Source organism: Gadus chalcogrammus, chromosome 14 (assembly GCF_026213295.1).
Source record: "Gadus chalcogrammus isolate NIFS_2021 chromosome 14, NIFS_Gcha_1.0, whole genome shotgun sequence".
NCBI classification, from domain to species: domain Eukaryota; kingdom Metazoa; phylum Chordata; class Actinopteri; order Gadiformes; family Gadidae; genus Gadus; species Gadus chalcogrammus.
The window spans coordinates 7,220,694-7,242,041 of record NC_079425.1 but is presented as its reverse complement, the minus strand read 5'-3'; positions in this window follow the sequence as shown (position 1 = coordinate 7,242,041).

Sequence of the window (21,348 nt, the reverse complement as noted above, 5' to 3'; positions counted from 1 at the left end):
AGTTGGAAGGTAAGGAAAGGAAAACCGATTTATTTTGTAAGGCTGCACTAAAAGTATTGCTAACCTTTCGCTGAAGCTACAACCTCCCTTTGGATAATAAATTTGACTGACGTTTGTAATCAGCCAATCAAATGTTGATGTGTAGTAATAGAACGCCCCCGGGGCCCAGCAATATGCCAGCGCTGGCCCTCGGTGATGTCATCAGCAAATTTTGAATTGTTGGCGGTTAGTGAGATAGTTGACAGTGAACTACTATGGCAACCGCCCTCACAGCACCTAGCGATCCTGTTTCTGATCTCCTTCGTTTGCCTTTTTCAAGGGTTAGAAAAAAAAACGAGCTCATGATCTAACAGAATTGGTACTTGAAATGTTGGCCAGCTATGATTGTAAGACCAAGCTGGTTGCGTAGTGCTACGATGGAGCCGTTGTGATGGCATCGGGACTAAATGGCGTACAGGCGTGTGTAAAAGAAGAAATTCCCAAGGCTCTTTGTGCATTGTTATGCCCACACATTAAATCTGGTGTTGTCCCAGGGAGCAGCAAAAATCCGGGACTGCAGCATTTTTTTTTGCAAATCTGGGAGGATTGTCTGCCTTTTTCACACGTTCTCCAAAGCGCACAAAACTGCTGGATGAATTTTGCGAGAGGCGGCTGCTGCGGGTGTCACAGGTGAGGTGGAACTTTCACTCCAGGTTGGTGGGCACGGTGCACGACAAAAGAGCTGAGCTGGTCGAGGTTTTCCAGCACATCCTCGATCACGCGGAGGATTTTGACTGTGAAACGGTACATTGTGCATCGGGACACTTCATACACACATACACAATACTAATGTTTTTACCTGAGATTGTTATATTCAACACAATGTTACATTGTTTTTTGGTGAAAAACATTCATAGTTTTATTTGCATTAAGTTGGAGACAGGAATGGTTTAGCCAATTGGTGATCTGATCCATAGCTGTGGTAGGTTTGGCAGCAGCCAGATGTTTTGTCTTTTATTATGTCAATGGTCAACTATTGTAAACAGACATATGGGCTGGCCAGCATTTTCATTTGTATAATACATCAATTACAGGATGTGATTTTTCTGATAACATTATTGAAAACACTATTGATCAGCTATGACTACAGATATGGCCAAGTAATATAACGCTCATAACATATTATTCATATTTGTATAATTTACAAGAAAATATAATGCAAAGAAAAAAACTCGATATGTTAGGAAACAAACTCAATGTAATGAAAAAATATCTCAATAGAACAAGAGAAGATAAGCTCAATATACAAAATACAAATCCTCATATATGAGAAAACATCTTGTTATAACAAGTTCCTGTACCTATTTTCATCATCCACTATGCTTTGCTTTCACTGCCGTAAAACCAATATGCTAGGCAGCTTTCCAGCCTTGTGCAGATAAAGTAAAGGTTGAGCAAACCCACCCAACAGCGTCAGATACATAGAAGCATATAACAGATAAAAATTGATATCGAAAGATGAAATATAATTCAAAGACAAGAATACCAAGGACGGCAAATAAGTAACCAAAATAATCCCCAGATTCAATGAAATTATGTTGAAGGCTCTTCTCTTCATATTGTTACCCCCTGTCCTCTCTGTCTCTACTGGCCCTGGCTGCTTCAAGGACCAAAGAACCGACAAACAACAGAACACAATTACAGACAGCATCATGATAAATGAAAAGAATGTCATAATAAAAACCCCACTATCATCAGTTTTCCAAATGCTCGACAAGTTCACCGATATGGCAAACCACATCAGAGCACTGCAGACTACTCTGAATCTCAGGGGCTTGAACCTGTAAAATATCACAACATAGCATGTGTTTGTTATTCAATCAAACACAACCTCAGTATTTACATCTAACTTCACAGGAAACAGAACATTTTATTGGTTACCTGATGAAGGTCAAAGGGTGAACCACAGCCAGGTATCGCTCCACACAGATGGAGCACTGGAACAGGGGACGGCCGAAGCATATTAACGCCCAAAGTTCAGTAACCAGGATTTGAACAACCGGGCCACTATCAGCAGGGCCAAACATGCAGTATAACTCTAAGGGACTCCCCAAGAGGAAAAGGGTCTCACATATTGCCATATTTAGATGGAAAAGCTCAGCTGCCATTGAATATCTTGTTCCGTGAGTGATAAGCCACATCACCCATAGGTTGGCTGGAAGCCCAACGACCATGTAGGGAAGAAGAAAGGTGACTGACATTCCTTGGAAGTATGCTGTGATCGCTGATGATGGAATTCCACACTTTCCAAAGGTTACAGTTGTCGTTGAATTTTCAGAGGAGGTGTTATACTCTGGAAACATGATCATCACCCAAAGGGCTCCTGTTTGTGACCTGAAAATAGTTTTGCGGTTGAATTTTCTGATCTTCCAGCATTGAAATGCTCAGCAAAAAGTTGTCTTAATAGGCGTTACATTATTTTATTCCGATTCTAAACCTACTTTTTGATGAAGATAATTATATTAATATTGTATAATAATTGGAATGACTTGAATTAGGTCGAAAAAACAACCACAGAGTATGACTGTATCGCCTTCAGTTATCTTGAAACACAAATTCTAAATGTCCAAACTGTCTTATGTGTCTAATGCAGCCTACTGGTTCAGCTCACCTTGTCCTCTGACTAATGGAACACAGTTCTCCACAATTTATATTTATCAGTCACACATGAACAATTGTATTGGGATAACCAAACAAATCAAATGCAAATACTACATTTGACCTCTATTTAAATAAAAACTAAAATCAACTTCATGGAAATGATTGTGTCTGCACTGAATCACGCAGATGGTGCACACAAACCTTTGTTGGGATAGTTTGCAGTATAAATAGATCTGTAAGAAATATTTTCATGAATCTGGTTCTATCAGACAGGGCCGTAGCTAGATAGTGAGCCCACGGTTCCGGGGGAGATTGGCGGGGCAACTGATCTTCCAGAATTTAAATGCTCCGGCGAAGATTTTCTCAATTAGTGTTAAAAAATTATTACTATTCTAAATCCATTTTGTAAGAAATTATTCAGATTTAGTTTATATAGAATATAGACTCTGCTCCCACATGTACCATCAGAGGGGCATTCCATCAAAGTCTCCAACGAAGGCGGCGCTTAGTTGATTAAGCCCAGTTAGAACGAAAGTTATGTACATGTATGTAACTACGGTTCTATGAATTCTGGATGACCACCAGAGGCAGTGCTTAACACTGGATGTTATCCATCGCGCATGCGCAGGTCGAGTATATATTATCAACAAAGTCACATGTGACGGGGATGATGTCGGGCCGCCCGTGCTGCACAAATCTCACTCAGAGGCAATCCTCGTGGTGCTGCCCAGGAAGTGGAGACACTCCTGGTGGAATGGCCTCTGATGTTAGAAGGCAGTCCTCTTTACTGGCCTCCTCAAGTACCTCCATCACCAACTTGGACCAGCCTCTGTGTAGACAGCGCTTGCTCCTTCCTCTTCTTCTTCCCTTCCTTCCCCTGCCCCCTGTAGCAGACAAACAGGCCATCAGACTGGCGAAAACCATCAGTTTTCTGTGTGTCACATCTCAAGGCTCTCACCGGGCAGAGTAGTTCTGCTAAACTAGCTTCCTCATCCGGTGGGTGTGAGGGGCCATATATAATCAGCTCTACGACCTGATTATAGTGGGCCGAAGGTAGCCTATTGGAAAAAAAGATGGGTTAGGCCACAGTGCCACCCCTGTGCTATCTGAGTTCATGCATATGCAATGTTCATTAATCTCCCTGGCCTGTTTGGGGCAACCAGCAGGAGTCTGTGGTTCCCCTTCTGAACTCTGTGTAGAGTTAACCCTATCAGTCGAAATGGAGGGAAGGCATAAAGGAGCTGACATGGCCATGGATGTGCCAAGGCGTCCTGTCCGATCGGACAGGACCAGACCAGAGAGGGCAATGTGTTGTGGACTCTGAAGCAAACAGGTCCACCTCTGTTTTGCCATATTTGCTCAATATTGCCTCTACTCCCTCTGGGTCTAGTCTCCACTCCCCCGACGGAGTTATTTGGAGTGAAAGAAAGTCTGCAAACGTGTTCGGTGGCCCTGAGGCTGGAAAAGTAAGGTAGAGCCCATACAAGGAGTTGCTGTGTAACCTGTAATGACTGAGCCGACATTGTGCCCCCTTGATGGTTCACATTGTAGATAGCTGACTTGTTGTGACGCATCTTACCAGAACATGTCTGCCCCTCAAATATGGCAGGAATTTGCCGAGCGCAAGCTCATTTATGTGCTGTGTCATGTGCTGCTCACTCCAGAGCCCTCTCAACGCCCTGTGCTGCCACACGGCCCCTAAGCCAGAGGGTAAAGCATCGATCACCACCACATCGCGGCGTAAGGGGATCGAACCCAGTGTGACACCTTTGGCAAAATATGCTCTGCGTCTCCAGGGTTGTAACGCCATTCCCAACAGCCTGAGCCAAGGGCTGTACCATACCCTCCTGTCCTCCCAAAAATGCAGAAGGATCTGGAGCATGGCCTCTACCCGCCACAGAGAGGGGATGGCAAGCATCTGGACGGAGTCTAGGGTTATGCCAAGGAACAGTACCTCTTGGCTGGGTATTAGACAACTTTTGCCATAATTTACTGTAAGACCCAACCTTTTCACATGGCTTAGGAGGGCTGTGGTGTCCTGCTCTGCCCGTTCCCGGGTTGGAGCGCAAATAAGCCAATCGTCCAGATAAAGAGGGATTAGCATTGCAGTGGCTTGCATTGGTGCGGGCGCTGCCCGCATGCACCTTGTAAAGACCCGTGGGGCGGTAGCGGTAACTCAAATGGGAAGACCCTGAGCTGGTAGGCTCGCCCTTCGAATGTGAAGTGCAGGTATGGCCCGTGATGTGGTGCTATTGGGAAGTAAAAATATGCGTCTTTTAAACCCACCCTCTTTTTTTGGAATTAAAAAATACACTGAGTAAAACCTTCTTCTCCAGGAGGGTGGATACTTCCTGGCTGAGGGCCTGTCGGTTTGTGGGACCGCTGACTGTAGTCAGTTGAATCCCCCTTAAAACTGGGGGCCGGCGTCGGAATTGGATATTTTACCCCTGGGACCGCTCTGTGCCTGGGGTTCTTGCCATGTGGGAGCCTGGTGGGGTTGATAGGGTCACTCAGGAAATGGTAAGGTCTTGGGATAACCATCAGGATGTTCTGGCGGCGGAGGACGATTCATGCCATAACCTTGTGGAGGCTGCTGTCTCGGTAGGGGTGTAGGTCCCCGAAGGCTAGCAAACTGCTGCAGTGTCTGGTTTGCCTGGATGCCACGATCCAAGGCCTGTTGTGCTGCTTGGCCAAAAATTTCCATCTGAACTCCGTGGAGAGTGCAGAGGGTTCTCCGGCATGGCTCTGATAATAGTGTCTGGGCAAGCCATATCTGGTGGCGAGCCAGCGTAAGTGTCGACATCAGCCTACCAAGCTCAGGACTGAGACAGGGCAAGTATCAAATGAGAAAGAGAGTTCCCAATACAGCCCATACGTGCCGCTGTGTCATTGCACTTCATAAGTAGGATCAGTAATGCGACACTGTGGCCTGGGACAGCGAGCATTTGGCCTCAACACCTCCTCCGGGGCCACAATGAGGGAGGCAATGGTCGGCTCTATGGCTGGCATTCGGTCAAGTCCATGCTTGCTGGCATTCTGCATCGAAGCCAAAGCCCTGCTGTAACTGGTGTGATGAGATAGAGAACTGGGGTCTGGCCAGCATCTCTGAAGATCCTCAATATATAGCTGGGAGAGAGGTACAGAAAAAGTATCTTGTGGTGGAACACGCCTAAAGAATGCACTAGCTGGAGCCTCATCCAACCCTAAGAGTGCCAGTGCCATTCGGACCACCGGCCTAACTGTCGACGGGGAAGCTTCTGAGCCTGCCCTAGACCCACTTCCTGCATGCTGGGAGCCGTCTTCAGAAGCCTGGTTAGAGGCCTCTACTTCGCCCTGTCCCGGCCTGTCTTCTTAGAACTGGCTACAGGAAGCCCTCGTAGACCAGGCATCTTCGTCCCACTGCACTTGAGGTACATTTTAGAATCGATTATCATTTAAAAAAAGACTCGAGCCCAGCTCTAGATGGAGTTTTCAGTGCGTAATGGCTGGATGAGCAACAGGAGAAAAATAACTCAAATGCACGAAACAGGAGGCAAAGATAATAGGTATAAGAGATTGCCTTTCCCTGCCATTCTGTGATCTGCAGTGATCGGCAATTGGTGGATTGCCAATTGGTGGATTGCCTCGACCTCCTTGAGGTTGAGGTAAGAGCACTTGAACAACAGGGAATTAAATTAGGTCCACGTCTCTTAGCTATCCATAAAGCTCTCTTCAGTCCCAGAGTCCACCAGCACAGGGTGACAAAAAGTTCACAAAAAGGTAACTAGCTGAGCCTGAGGGACTGGTCAAGGGAGAAAAACTGAGGAAGTTGTACGGCTCACCAGTACCCTCTCTATGGGTGAGTCCTGTCTTTTAACGGACAAACAGAGAGTTATGAACATTAAATACATCTGCCCTCCCGGATGCGTCGCTTTCGCTCCTCGAGAGTGAGCCTGGCTCACCCCATCTGCATTATCTCCTCTGAAGCAGTAGAAGAGCAGATGAGTTTGTCACCGGAAAACGACGACGAGGCGAGCGCCATGTGTTCAGCAGGTGACTGTTCTCTCTGGACGGGAGGAAAAAACAACCAAACTAGATCTCTCACTCTCCTAGAGACTATTGTCAATCTGAATTACCAGGGAAAACAAAGTATCCAGGTCCGATGGAAGCTCTGGAGGAGCCAACTAGACCTGGATGACGTCAGACAGCCCACACAGGAGGCATCGAACAGAGCCAAGCTTCCAGGGTTTCGAAACTCGATGGTGTTTGTTCTGGCCACAACAATTTTCAAAAAAGTTTTTGTTTACACTAACCTGTGTAGATATTCCATCAGGACATTCCAAAATTGTAGGAGGCAGTTTAACGAGAAGTTCAAGCCCAGTTTGGAGCAATCTGAATCCCTAAAATAGCAATAGCAGCAACAAATCACAAACAAATCACTATTTTTGAATGTAAACATAGGTCGCATACTGTGACGTCGGCTGCCTAAAGCTCTGTTTTTCTCAGTTTACATGCAAACAGTCAACCACAGATTACTATAGTGACTACGATTTCCTGTCCTTGCTCCTGGTTTAGATCACACTGGTGCTGACTGGTTATATAATAGACATTTGATGTCTTGCACAAAAGAGGCATGTCGAGATTTGGTTAAAAAATAAAGTGTCTTCATTTATTCATGAGTTGCTTCTAATTCTAATTCAAACTAATTCAAAGTAACATTTTTTTGATGAAATCATAACATGACATGTGAGATACGCAAGGTCTAAAACAGTATGCTTTTCCAGCCAGCCCCGCCAAGGCCACAGGTCCTTTCCTCTTGAGGAGAAGGACCTCCTGTATCTCACACACACACACACACACACACACACACACACACACACACACACACACACACACACACACACACACACACACACACACACACACACAAACAAAACGGCAACTAAATGATAAAGGAATTGGCTCCTACAATTACCAAAATGTATTGCAGCAACTTAAAATTCGAGAAATATATGCGCAGCCGAAATATACCGATCAAACGCCGCGTCACAAGGCAACCCTATCAAAAAGCATATGATAAAATCAACTGAATCCATTGCTCTTGTGTAGGAGGTCGCTTTTGAGCTGCACTTGCTGTCTCCCTCTGATTTTAATAGTGATCAATGACAGAAGACATATATGAATCATGCTGACCAGCAGGTGTCAGAGAATTTCTGCAGGCGTTTTTTAGGCGACTGTTTGCCATAAAGCACTGTAAGCGCTGTGAGGAAGTTCAATATTTCTTGGACCGTGTCCAGACAGTTACGAACATCCCTGACCCTAAATGGTAATTCAGGTGTAAAATGGATTTGGGATATGTTTTGTATAATAACGAGTTGAAACGTTTGTTTTGGAGCAAAGATTGTTGATTTAAAAGGACATTTTATACACACAATACCATCGGTAGATCACCCGTCGACGCCATTTTGTCTTTAAGACTCGATAGGTAGATTGACGAACACAGAGATTTTGACATCCGTCAGCAACACGCAAGCTCTGTGTACCACTAGATGGGAGTAATTTTACACAGTGTCCCTTAAATGTTATCAAAAAAATCACATCCTTTAACTGATGTATTATACAAACAAAAATGCTGGCCAGCCCATATGTCTCTTTCTTTACAAACGTTTTATTATAGACGCTCCCAAAGCCCATCCAGCGCACACTACATACCAAACCGAGCTATTCTAGTTAGAGTGAAACCTTTTCACAGGCAGGTAGAGTGGACAGAATTATTGAAGGTTTTATGCTGAAAGTGTGAAACCTACTAACTGGGAGGAACACAATCTTGACTCAGAATATTATTTAGTCTCTGGATATCTTTCATTATCTGTAATATCCTGCTATGTATCTGAAAGTGTTGGGTGGGATTACTCAACCTTTACTTTATCTGTACAAGGCTGGCAAACTGCCAAGGACATGGGTTCTTACAGCGCTGCTACCATAGTGGAAAAAATACAAATAGAAACAGGCACTCAATATAATGAGGTGGTTTCTCATTAGGGGATAATTTATTATTATATTGAAATCTTTTCTTGTTTTATTGAGATCTTTTTCTGTTATATTGAGATATTTTCTTTTTATATTGGGATATTTTCCCACAATATATATTTTTTTCTTTGTATAATATTTTCTTGTCAAAACAAATAAGTTAATTACATAACATTAATACGATTTTATTTGCTTAAAATGACTTAGACATATGTGTAGTTAACACTGATTGATAGTGATTTCAATAATGTTATCAGTAACTAAATAATTGCATTTTAGTAATAAAAATGCAGGCCAGCCCTTGCATCTCACTTTGTTTACAATAGTTTTACTATAGACACTCCAAAAAACCCTCCAACTCACTAAACACCCAGCCGAGCTATGCTAGTGCTGTTTCATTCCTTCCTGACGGCCAGTGGCAGTACACAATGTGGATATGTCTCCTCACGCTCCACCCAGGTCGAAACCTTGTATAAACAAGGTCAAAAGTCAAAAGTCAAAAATTTCAAAGGACAAATTCGACATTATAGGGAAGATATTTCTTCCATATTTTATTTTAACAATCTAACAACAATTTAACAACAGGCTTAGCAAGTGCATTGCAAATACATGAAAAGTAGAAATACATGTCATCTATCAAGCAGAGCTTCGATTTGGAACTTGGCCCGACGATGTGTGCAAATCTCTCAATAACAACACTTTTGAAATCAGGTATTTCTCAATAACAGCTGTTTAAATCAGGTATGAAATCAGGTATACAATTTTAATACTTGCTGAAATAAAAAATAAATAGGCTCAATGCCGAAAGATACAGGCGGAGCAATTCGATTTTAAACAACAACAGTCGTAGAATATGACCATGGGGCAGACTACTACTACTACGACCATATGGGCGTCTTTTAGCGTGGATTGCAATTCTTATTGCAGCCTGCAGGTTTATGCGAGAAACATATGGAGGGACGCGGTCATTGAGCTGCCCTGCCCCACATTGCATGACACGTTAAACTCAACTAGAATCGCCACCATCATCCAAAATTTGATCTAAACAGACCAAAAATTGTTGGAAAGTCTACAGAAATTATAGATAGTTAATGTGACAATCTCATTATTAAAAATAAACTTGGAGTAATGATTTACTGACAAACTATATTTTTGGGAGCATGCTTTTGCTTGAGTTCGCTGCCCCACCTGCCCATATGGACGGAACGCGCCTGCACGCACCATGAATGAACTTTACTTTATGAAGTTGAACTTTGTCCGCACGTTTGATTATAAGCATTGAACTCTGCTGACACACTGTTAAGTGTCTAGTTTTTAGTTTTGTGATCCTCTCTAACGCGCCTCCACACGACGCGTCACAAGTTTTTTTTTTTTTAAGTTGTGTAGGCCTACTCTTTAGAAAAGACATGCATGATGTGCGGATGCAGTGCGGGCGTTCATGATTGTGCGTTCATGTTTGCCTCCCTGGTGAGCTCAGCCCGGAACCACTAGTGTTGACTATCTGTTACGAACCCCGCCTACCATTATACTTATTTTGTACCAAACTGACTGACTGACTGTTTTGAAGTAAAAAATATAATAAATATTCTCATAAAAAAGTGTTTGTTTGGCGTGCCTTTGCCAGAACTGGATCGGTTCTGAACATCTGAAAATATTTCCTTAAATCGTCATAATTATGTTATTTAATGCTGGAATGTGTGCGATTGAGTCCCTCCCAGTTATTAGGCTTTCAGACTTTCAAGATAAAAAACTCAATAACTCTTCTGTCCACTACTCTACAGGTAGCTGACTGGGTGTGTAGTGTGAGGTGGATAGTGTCTATAGTAAAGCAATTGTAAACAAAGAGAGATGTTTGGGCTTGCCAGCATTTTTTATTGTATAATACAGTTACAGGATGTGATTTTATTGATTATTTTTATTTTATATAATTGAAATCACTATCAAGTCAAGTCATTTTAAGCTAACTACACCTTATTCATTTGTGAAAAGTGTAAATAACATATGTTTTAAAAATAAAATATTTTCCAAAGAACAAACATCAATGTAACAGGAAAATATCACGATATAACAAGAACATATCTCAGTATAACAAAGGAAGATATGTTAATATTGCAGGAAAATATTTAAATAAAGCAAGAAAATATGTCATTAGAACAGGAAAGATCTCAATATAATGAGAAAAATTATCTCATGATAAGAAAACATTTTGTTATAACGAGTTCCTATATCTATTTTGATTTTTCCACTATGGTTACACCATAGTTGTTTCACCGTAAAAAAAAACATTTCCTAGGCAGTTTCCCAGCCCTCTGCAGATAAAGTAAAGGTTGGGCAATCCCACCCAACAGTGTCAGATACATAGCAGGATAACTCAGATAAAAATATATATCCCAAGACAAAGTAGTATACGAAGACAAGACGACCAAGGACGGCAAATAAGTAACCAAAATAATCCCCAGATTCAATGAAATTATGTTGAAGGCTCTTCTCTTCATGTTGTTACCCTCTGTCCTCTCTGTCTCTACTGGCCCTGGCTGCTTCAGGGACCACAGAACTGACAAACAACAGAAAACAATTACAGGCAGTGTCATGAAAAATGCCAAGAGTGTTATCATGAAAATAATACTGTAATCAGCCCTCCAAATGCTTGCCAAGTTGACCGATATGGCGAACCACATCAGACCAGTGCAGACTACTCTGTATCTCAGGGGCTTGAACCTGTAAAAGATCACATGATGTGGTTGGTATTGAATCAAACACAACCTCAACATTTTAGGCTTAGTTCACTTGAAACAGAAATGGTATTGTTTACCTGATGAAGGTCAAAGGGTGAACCACAGCCAGGTATCGCTCCACACAGATGCAACACTGGAACAGGGGACGGCCGAAGCTTATTAACGCAAAAAGTTCATTAGCCAGGATTTGAACAGCCGGGCCACTACCAGCAGGGTCAAACAAGCAGTATAACTGTAAAGGACTCCCCAACAGGAAAAGGGTCTCACATATTGCCCTGTTTAGATGGAAAAGCTCAGCCGCCAATGAATCTTTTGTTCCGTGAGTGATAAGCCACATCACCCATAGGTTGGCTGGAAGGCAAACAACGATGTAAGGAAGCAGAAAAGTGCCTGCCATTCCTTTGATGTATGTGGTGAGTGCTGGTGATGGAATTTCACACATTCCAAAGATTGGATGTGTCGTTGAGTTGTCAGAGGAGGTATTGTTATATTCTGGAAACATGATAATCGGCCAAAGTGCTCTTCTTTGTGTCCCTGAAAAGAGTTTCACAACTGACCTCTAGTATTGAAATGCTCAGCAATGGATTTTCGTGATGAGTGTTAAAAAATGTTAACAACGTATTTTGTTCGTTAATTAGATTATATAATGATAAGGATGACTTTAAATAGGTCTAAAAAACTAAAACAGAATATGTCTTTACCGCTTTTAGTTATCCTGAAACACACGTTCTTAATGTCCAAACTGTCTTATGTTTCTAATGCAGCCTTCTGTTTCAGCTCACCTCGTCATCTGACTAATGGAACACAGTGCTCCACATTTTATAGTCATCTGTCACACATGAACAATTCTGTTGTAATAACTAGACAAATCACATGCAAATTGATTGCTTTTGAGCTCTGTTTAAATAAACTAATAAAACGTACTTCAGGCAATAAATCTGTCTAAAATGAATTATGCAGATCATGTGCAAAATCCTTTGAAGGGATATTCTGCAGTACATCTATACGACATATTGAAACATGTATATTCAAGGACACTTAATTAAGGAAAGCAATGATGAAAGAGTACAAATTAACAAAATGAGGATGAGAAGGAGGCACCAGGGGGTCTCAGGACCCATCCTCCTTTCAAAAGAGGCTGTAAGTGAGGAAGGTAGTAGAAAGGCACCGGGAAAGGAACTGATTGTCACCTCAGTGTTCTTCAGTGACAAACACTGGACTTTGTTCTGAAACTCAAATCTGCTTCATCATGCTTGGTTAAATCCTTGATGACCCTAGAGGTCTAGTAGATCTGATATGAACTGATAATGTATGTATTTTGGTACTAGACTTTAGACCAACCAGACCAACAATTTACTATTTAATAAACTCTACTGATCTGGGAAACAGGATGCCAGTGCAGTGATCTTTCTTCTGAAACTATCGGGTAAGATTTTAGTCTTAGTCAAAACTCTAGCAAAATTCTGAATGATATTATACATAATTTCATCTGATGGAAAAGCTCAGCCGCAAATGAATCTTTTGTTCCGTGAGTGATAAGCCACATCACCCATAGGTTAGCCGGAAGGCAAACTTCCGTGTAGGGAAGCAGAAAAGTGACTGTAATTCCTTGGATGTATGTTGTGAACGCTGGTGATGTAATTCCACACCATCCAAAGATTGAATTTGTCGTTGAGTTGTCAGAGGAGGTATTGTTATATTCCGGAAACACGATTATTGGCCAAAATACAAAGAGTTTCACAGCTGACTTTGCTGATCATCAAGCTTACATTTTTTTCATACTATTCAAAACCTATTTTGTAAGGCACAAAATTAGGTACAGATTATATTATAATAAGAATGAATTTTAATAGGTCTAACAAACAAAAAGAGAATATGTCTTTACGGCTTTTTATTTAGTTATCCTGAAAAACAAATTCTTAATGTCAAAACCCTCTTATGTTTCTTGGGTTTCAGCTCACCTCGTCCTCTGACTAATGGAACACAGTGCTCCACATTTTATAGTCAACTGTCACACATGAACAGTTTTGTTGTAATAACTAGACAAATCACATGCAAATACTACTTTTGAGCTCTGTTTAAATAAACAAATATAACGTACTTCAGGCAATGTATGTGTCTGAAATGAATTATGCAGATCATGTGCAAAGTACTTTGGAGGGATAGGCTGCAGTACATATAGATCCGCAATAAATAATAGAATATAAGTGGTACTCACAGATTTCCTATCCAAGGACATTAAGGAAATGCAATGATGAACGGGCACAAATGAATAAAATGAGGCTGAGAAGGAGGCACCAGGGGATCTCAGAACCCATCCTCCTTTCAGAAGAGGCTGTAAGTGAGGAAGGTAGTAGAAAGGCACCGGGAAAGGAACTGATTGTCACCTCAGTGTTTTTCAGTGACAAACATTGCTGGACTACATTGGTGGTACAGCTCACAACAATGTCGGATTTTGGGACTAGACTTTTAACGCTTTATCAACAATTAACTATTTAATAAACTCTACTAATCTAGGAAACAGGATGCCAGTGCAGTGATCTTTCTTCTGCAACCATCGGGTGAGATTTTAATCTAAGTCAAAACTCTAGCAACATTCTGAATGATATTAATAATATCATCCATTTATAACTTTGGTGCTTTGTTGTTCCTACATTTGGGAAATGACAATACAACTCACATGCTTGGGTATAGGGTATAGGGACTCAACGCGGTACATGAGACCTATGTCCAGCTGGAGTTGGCTCTACGCTGATCATGTGCTGCCTCACCCGGCCTACTTCACCCCTTCTGTTGTACCACACCTTCCTGCCAATTAAACAAACCAACTTCAATGAGCTTCATCAATGCATTATCACTGCTTATTCTTTGCCAGGTTGTACCAGTATCTGTGTCATTCAAGCATTTTCTGTGAGTTATCGATTATTTGTAAAGATAAAGTAAAGGTTGGGCAAAACCACCCAACACTGTCAAATGCATAGCAGAAAAATAGAGATAAAGGAAGATATCCAGAGACAAAATATTATTCAAAGTCACGACAACCAATGGGGGAAAATAAGTAACCAGAAAAATCCCCAGATTCAATGAAATGATGTTGAAGACTCTTCTCTTCATATTGTTACCCCCTGTCCTCTCTGTCTCTACTGGCCCTGGCTGCTTCAGGGACCAAAGATTTGACGAACAACAGAACACAATTACAGACAGTGACATAAAAGAAATGACTGCAAGAATGAAAGAATTGCTAGGATCAGTTGTCCAAATGCTCGACAAGTGGACCAATATGGGAAACCACATCACACCACTGCAGATTACTCTGAATCTCAGGGGCTTGAACCTGTAAAAGATTACATGACACAACACAGCATGTGGTTGGTATTGAATCAAAGAAAGACTCAGCTTTTTAGGCTAACCTAGGCCTGTTATTGGTTACCTGATGAAGGTCAAAGGGTGAACGACAGCCAGGTAGCGCTCGACACAGATGGAACACTGAAACAGGGGACGACCGAACCATATTAACACCCACAGTTCACCAAGCAGGATTTCAACAACCGGGCCACAACCACGGCCAAACAAGCAATATAACTGTAAATGACTCCCGAACAGGAAAAGGGTCTCACATATTGCCACATCGCCCATAGGTTGGCTGGATGGCAAACAACCATGTAGGGAAGCAGAAAGGTGCCGGATATTCCTTGGATGTATGTTATGAGCGCTGGTGATGGAATTCCACACTTTCCAAAGATTGAATTTGTCGTCGAGTTTTGATAGGAGTTTTTTTTGTTATATTCTTGTAACATAATCTTCGGCTCCTCTTTGGGTCCTGAAAGTAGTTTCACAGCTGACTTTGCTGATCTTCCAGCCTTGAAATGCTCAGCAAAAGATTTTGTTAAAAAAAATCTACTATTCAAAACCTATTTTATAAGGCAATTAATTAGTTATAGATTATATAATAATAATAATAAGAATGACTTTAAATACGCCTCATGAAAAAACAACAATATATGTCCTCTTTTAGTTATCCTGAAACACACATTCTTAATGTCCAAACTCTCATCTGACTGATAGAAAACATTCCTCCACATTTTATATTCATCTGTCACACATGAAATATTGTGTTGTTATAACTAGACAAATCCAATGCAAATACTACATTTGAACTCTATTTAAATAAAATCAACTTCAGTCAATGAATGAGTCATCACTGAATCATGCAGGTGGTGCGCACAATCCTTTGTTGGGATAGTCTGCAGTACATGACATTTTTTCATAAATGTGGTTTTATCAGACAGGGCCGTAGCTAGGGTTGGAAAAACAGTCTACTTGTACTCGGTTCCCGCACGCACCAGCTGATGTCACATACGGCGGACCCAAAGTAAGAGCTCTATACTGAAGTCAGCATGCACTCATATCGGACAAGTGATCAACCACAAATAAAAAAAAAAGTGTGACGCTTTCCATTTTAATTTTTTGCTCTAAAAAAATGACTGAGGTCCTGACCTTGGTGACCACATAGCTGGCTACAGGTATGCTCCCATATTTCACCCATGTATATTCACAGACATTTAATTAAGGAAATGCAGGATGAAGGGCACAAAGGAATACAAAGGTTGAAATACAGTGGAAAATAATGTCATGGGGGGAATCAGCCTCATCCATGAGGATGAGAAGGAGGCACCAGGTTGGCTCAGAAACCATCCTCTGAGCAGAAAAGGCTGTAAGAGAGGAAGGTAGTAGATTTAATTTATTGTAACTTCAGTGACAGAATGAAGAACGTCAACTGCAAGTTGTTGTAAACAATGCACATCTAATTATTCAGGGAGAACAGTACAGAGGCCGGTACAGCCACCACCCACATCCAAACTTATGCGGGTACCAGTGTCACCAGGAAACCTTAATCCAGAGAACCCTCAAGAAGATGCTACACAATGGTCGTAAGGCAAAAAAACAAAACATGAAGAACTTTCACTTACATTTCTTTCAATATCCAAAATAAATATTTTTCTAACCAAAAGGTGTGCATGATTGAAAATCTGGAAGAAAAGTGTTCCTAACATGTGTTATATAAAAAAAGAACCATTGTCAAAATATATGCAATAATGTTTATTTACAATGTTTATTTGCAATAATTTACATGTAAACATAAATGTGTCCGGCCTTAATCTTTCGGAGACAGCATCTGGCTGTGACAACTCTCCTTCGGGGACTGGCGACAACATACCCTCTCGATGTCCATCTCCCTGAAAATATTTCCTTAAATTGTCATTATTATGTATGTAAGCTGGAATGTGTATGATTGAGTCCCTCCCAGTTAGAAGGCTTTCAGACTTTTAAGATAAAAAACTCAATAACTGTTCTGGCCACTCTAACTGGCTGTGAAATTGTGTCACTCTATCTAGCGTAGCTTGCCTGGGTGTTTAGTTTGAGTTTTATTTTTTTTGGGGTATCTATAGTAAAACTATTGTAAACAAAGTGAGACGATTGGGCTGGCCAGCATTTTTATTTGTATAATTAAAGTTGCAGGATGTGATTTTATTGATATTATTATGGAAATCACTATCGATCCGAATTTACTATGGATATGCCCAAGTCATTTTAAGCTAACTACATCTTATTTTTATTTTTGGGTAATTTAATTATGTTTTAACAAGAAAATATTATCCAATGAAAAAAACTCAATATAACAGGAAAATATCACAATGTAACAAGAACATATTTCAGTAAAACAGGAGAACATGTTAATATTACAGGAACATATGCAAATATAGCAAGAAAATATGTCAATATAACAGGAAAAGATCTAAATATAACGATAAAAATGATCTCATGAGAAGAAAACCTTTTGTTATAACGAGTTCCTGTATGTTTTTCGATTTTGACTCTATAGTTTAACCATAGTTGTTTCAACGTAAAAAAAAACTTTTCCTAGGCAGTTTCCCAGCCTTCTGCAGATAAAGTAAAGGTTGGGCAATCCCACCCAACAGTGTCAGATACATAGCAGGATAACTCAGATAAAAAAAGATATCCCAAGACAAAATAATTTTAGAAGACAAGGTGACCAAGGAGGGGAAATAAGTAAACACAATAATCCCCAGATTCAATGAAATGATGTTGAAGGCTCTTCTCTTCATATTGTTACCCCCTGTCCTCTCTGTCTCTACTGGCCCTGGCTGCTTCAGGGACCAGAGAACCGACAAACAACAGAACACAATTACAGACAGTGTTAGGAAAAATGACAAGAGTGTTACTGTGAAAAGATATCCAACATCAGCTGTCCAAATGCTCAACAAGTGGACTGTTAACGCGAACCACATCAGACCGCTGCAGAATACTCTGAATCTCAGAGGCTTGAACCTGTAAAAGATAATATGACACAACACAGCATGGGATTGTTATTGAATCAAGGAACGCCTCAACGCCTCAGCGCTCAAGGCTTGCATCACTGGAAACTGTAATATTATTGGTTACCTGATGAAGGTCAAAGGGTGAAGGACAGCCAGGTAGCGCTCCAGGCAGATGGAGCACTGGAACAGGGGACGGCCGAAGTTTATTAGCACCCAATGTTCAGTAACCAGGATTTGAACAACCGGGCCACTACCAGCAGGGCCAAACAAGCAGTACAACTGTAAAGGACTCCCCAACAGGAACAGGGTCTCACATATTGCCAAATTTAGAAGGAAAAACTCAGCCGCCAATGAATCCTTTGTTCCGTGAGTGATAAGCCACATCACCCATAGGTTGACTGGAAGGCCAACAACCACGTAAGGAAGCAGAAAGGTGCCTGTCATTCCTTGGATGTAAGTTGTGAGCGCTGGTAATGTAATTCCACACTTTAAAAAGATTACATTTGTCGTTGAATTGTCAGAGGTGATATTGTCATACTCTGGAAACATGATCATTGCCTCAAATGCCCCTGTTTGGGTCCTGAAAAGTTTTGCGGCTGACTAGGCAGATATTCTAGCACTCAAATGCTCAGCCAAAATTGTTCTTAATCCTACCTTTTGAAGAAAATAATTAGATTATGATTATATAATAATTGGAATGACTTCAATTAGGTCTGACTAACAAAAACAGAGTATGACTTTACCACTTTGATATATCTTGAAACACAAATTCTGAATGTCCAAACTATCCTATGTTTCTAATGCAGCATACTGGTTCCGCTCCCCTCGTCGGACGAATGACTAATAGAACAAAGTTCTCCACATTTTATGTTCATCTGTCACACATGACCAATTGTGTTGCGATAACTAAACAAATCAAATGCAAATGCTACATTTGACCTCTGTTTAAATAAACAGAGGTAAATAGATAAAATCAACTTCAGGCAATGAATGTGTCTGCACTGAATCATGCAGATGGTGCGCACAATCCTTTGTTGGGATAGTCTGCAGTACATGTGGTCTGTAAGAAGTATTTTCATAATGTGGTTCTATCAGACAGGGCCGTAGCTATAGGGTTGGAAAAACACTGTTGTACTCGGTTCTGGCACGCACCAGTTTATGTCACAAACAGCGGAAACAACGCAACAGGTCTAAACTGAAGTCAGCATGCACTCATCTCAGAAGGATTATCTAGCTCTAAAAAAATTACTGAGGTCTTGACCTTGGTGACCTCATAACATAGGTGGAAATACAGTGGAAAATTTCTTCGTCCATGAGGCTGAGAAGGAGGCACCAGGGGGGATCAGAACCCATCCTCCTGGCAGAAGAGGCTGTAAGGGAGGAGGCAGTAGCAAGGCACTAGGATGGAGTTCTTCAGTGTCAAACAGTACTGGACTGCAGTGGAGTAGTGTTCATTACCTCAGACGTGACGACACAAAATATGTTCATGAACGACCCTATTACCCATTGCTACCAATGTTCTAAAAGCACTGACTAAGACGTTTAATGTGCCTTATTGTTGACAAATAAAAACAAGACAAAAATGTTTTGCATGAAATAAACAGTAAACAAAAATTCCCTCCATTTTACGTTCTGTGTCGTTTACGGAGAACTTGCATAACTCATGTTCACCCGGATAAGTATCCCATGTGCGCTTTACCCATACAACAGTATGCACGCATGCACATTTCAGTACCGTATTTACAGCAGTATGTGCGCCGGCACATTTCAGTCATATTATTGAACAGTTTCTTTAATTTTGTTGGTGATTCTAAATAAAATTGTCAGAACAAGTGCAACAAATGTAAAGGTGTATTGAATCAACAAACCAGACACGCAAAATTGCATAGAAGATTCATTCATTCAATTAAATTAATTCAAAATGTTAGTTTATCCAAGCTTTTATGAAATTTAATCAATATATTAGCTGTTTGGAACAAAATTCAACTGGAATGATAAACAACAACCGTCTCTGAAATAAAAACCAAATGCGGAAATGTTTTGACTCAAACTTGACAAAAATAGTGTGGCGAGCAGTGCGGGAAGGTTGAGACGGGAGCCCAGGTTCAAGCAATTATGCAGTTCCACACCTCATACACCGCACAACTATTGACTGCCTTTATTCATGACCCCCAGAACATAACAGAACCACGGCAACCCTGACCAACACACACAACACTCTCACTAATGGTCACTACAATACCTTTAGTCCTCGTTTGACTAAAACAAGACTAAAATGTTGAGACTTTTAGTCGACTAAAACATGACTAACAAAAAATGATATGTGAATGACTAAATCGGACTAATACTAATAAGGAACTTTTACACAAGACTAAGAAAAATGGGCTACAAAATTAACACTAAAGTGGAGGTACAGCTCATAAAAATACTGTAGCCAGTACTGATTATAGGATTTTGTGTCAACTTTATGAAATAAAAATGAAAAATAGATGCACCCTGTGATAACTTCAGGCAGTTTTGACTGATAAAAACAATGAGACAAATTATTTGGTTTACTAAATTTTACCATTCTCTCTACCTAATCAAATGTAGGTTACATTTGATTCTATGTATATACATTCAGACCATGAATGTGCTGTAGGCGTAATTCAAGATTCACTGATCTTCAATTATATAGTGTTATACACAAACTATACACCAACCCCAGCTATTGTGGAAGTTTGCTCCAGATATGTGGAACACAGAAACTAAAGCAAATTATAAAGTGAGTTATTGATTATCTGCTACGAACCCTGCCGACTATTATACTTATGTTACACCTAGCTGGCTAAAGGTAAATCTATTTTGACCTAAAAAAAAACTTTATTCTTATAAAACAGTGCTTGTTTTGTCATAGTCTGTCGTGTTTTGGTGTGTTTCCCTCCTGTGTTGATTACTGCTCCCTCCCCTAATGTGTCTCAGCTGTTCCTCGTTGCGTTTGTTACTTAAGCCCTTGTCTTTCCTTTGTTCCTCGTGCTGTCATTGTGGTTGTTCGACCTGCGTGTTCCCTGTTGTCACCTGAGTTCCCTGGTTCCTGCCTTAGCCTTTAGGCGAAAATAAAGTGCTGTTCTCCCTAAACCGTCTGCGTCTGGGTCCTACCTGCCTGCCTGCACCCTCAACCCCAACAGAATGACAGCACAAACATTGGACCCAGCGGATGCTCAATTTTGCCGTGAGTTGGAGGATTTATTGATGTTCATAATCAAAGCAATGGATTTCTGGGAGAACATTCCCAGCAAGAAGGAGCAGGAGGCTATCTTGAAACGTACACGCAGGGCTGTCTCGTCAAGGCCCGAGTTGGAGGACGCCTTGCCCGAGTGGGCAGTTGAGCTGCTCAGCCCCACAGTCTTTTGGCCTGAGAGCTACATGCCTCTGCCACTGGACTTTTGTGACCGGCCTAAGCCTCCACGCTCCTACTCTCAGCCTCTGCCCCCGGCCCCCAGCTACCAGCCTCTGTCCCCGGCCCCCAGCTACCAGCCTCTGCCCCCGGCCCCTAGCTACCAGCCTCTGTCCCCGGCCCCTAGCTACCAGCCTCTGCCCCCGGTCCCTTGCTACCAGCCTCCTCCCTTGCGGACAATCAGAGT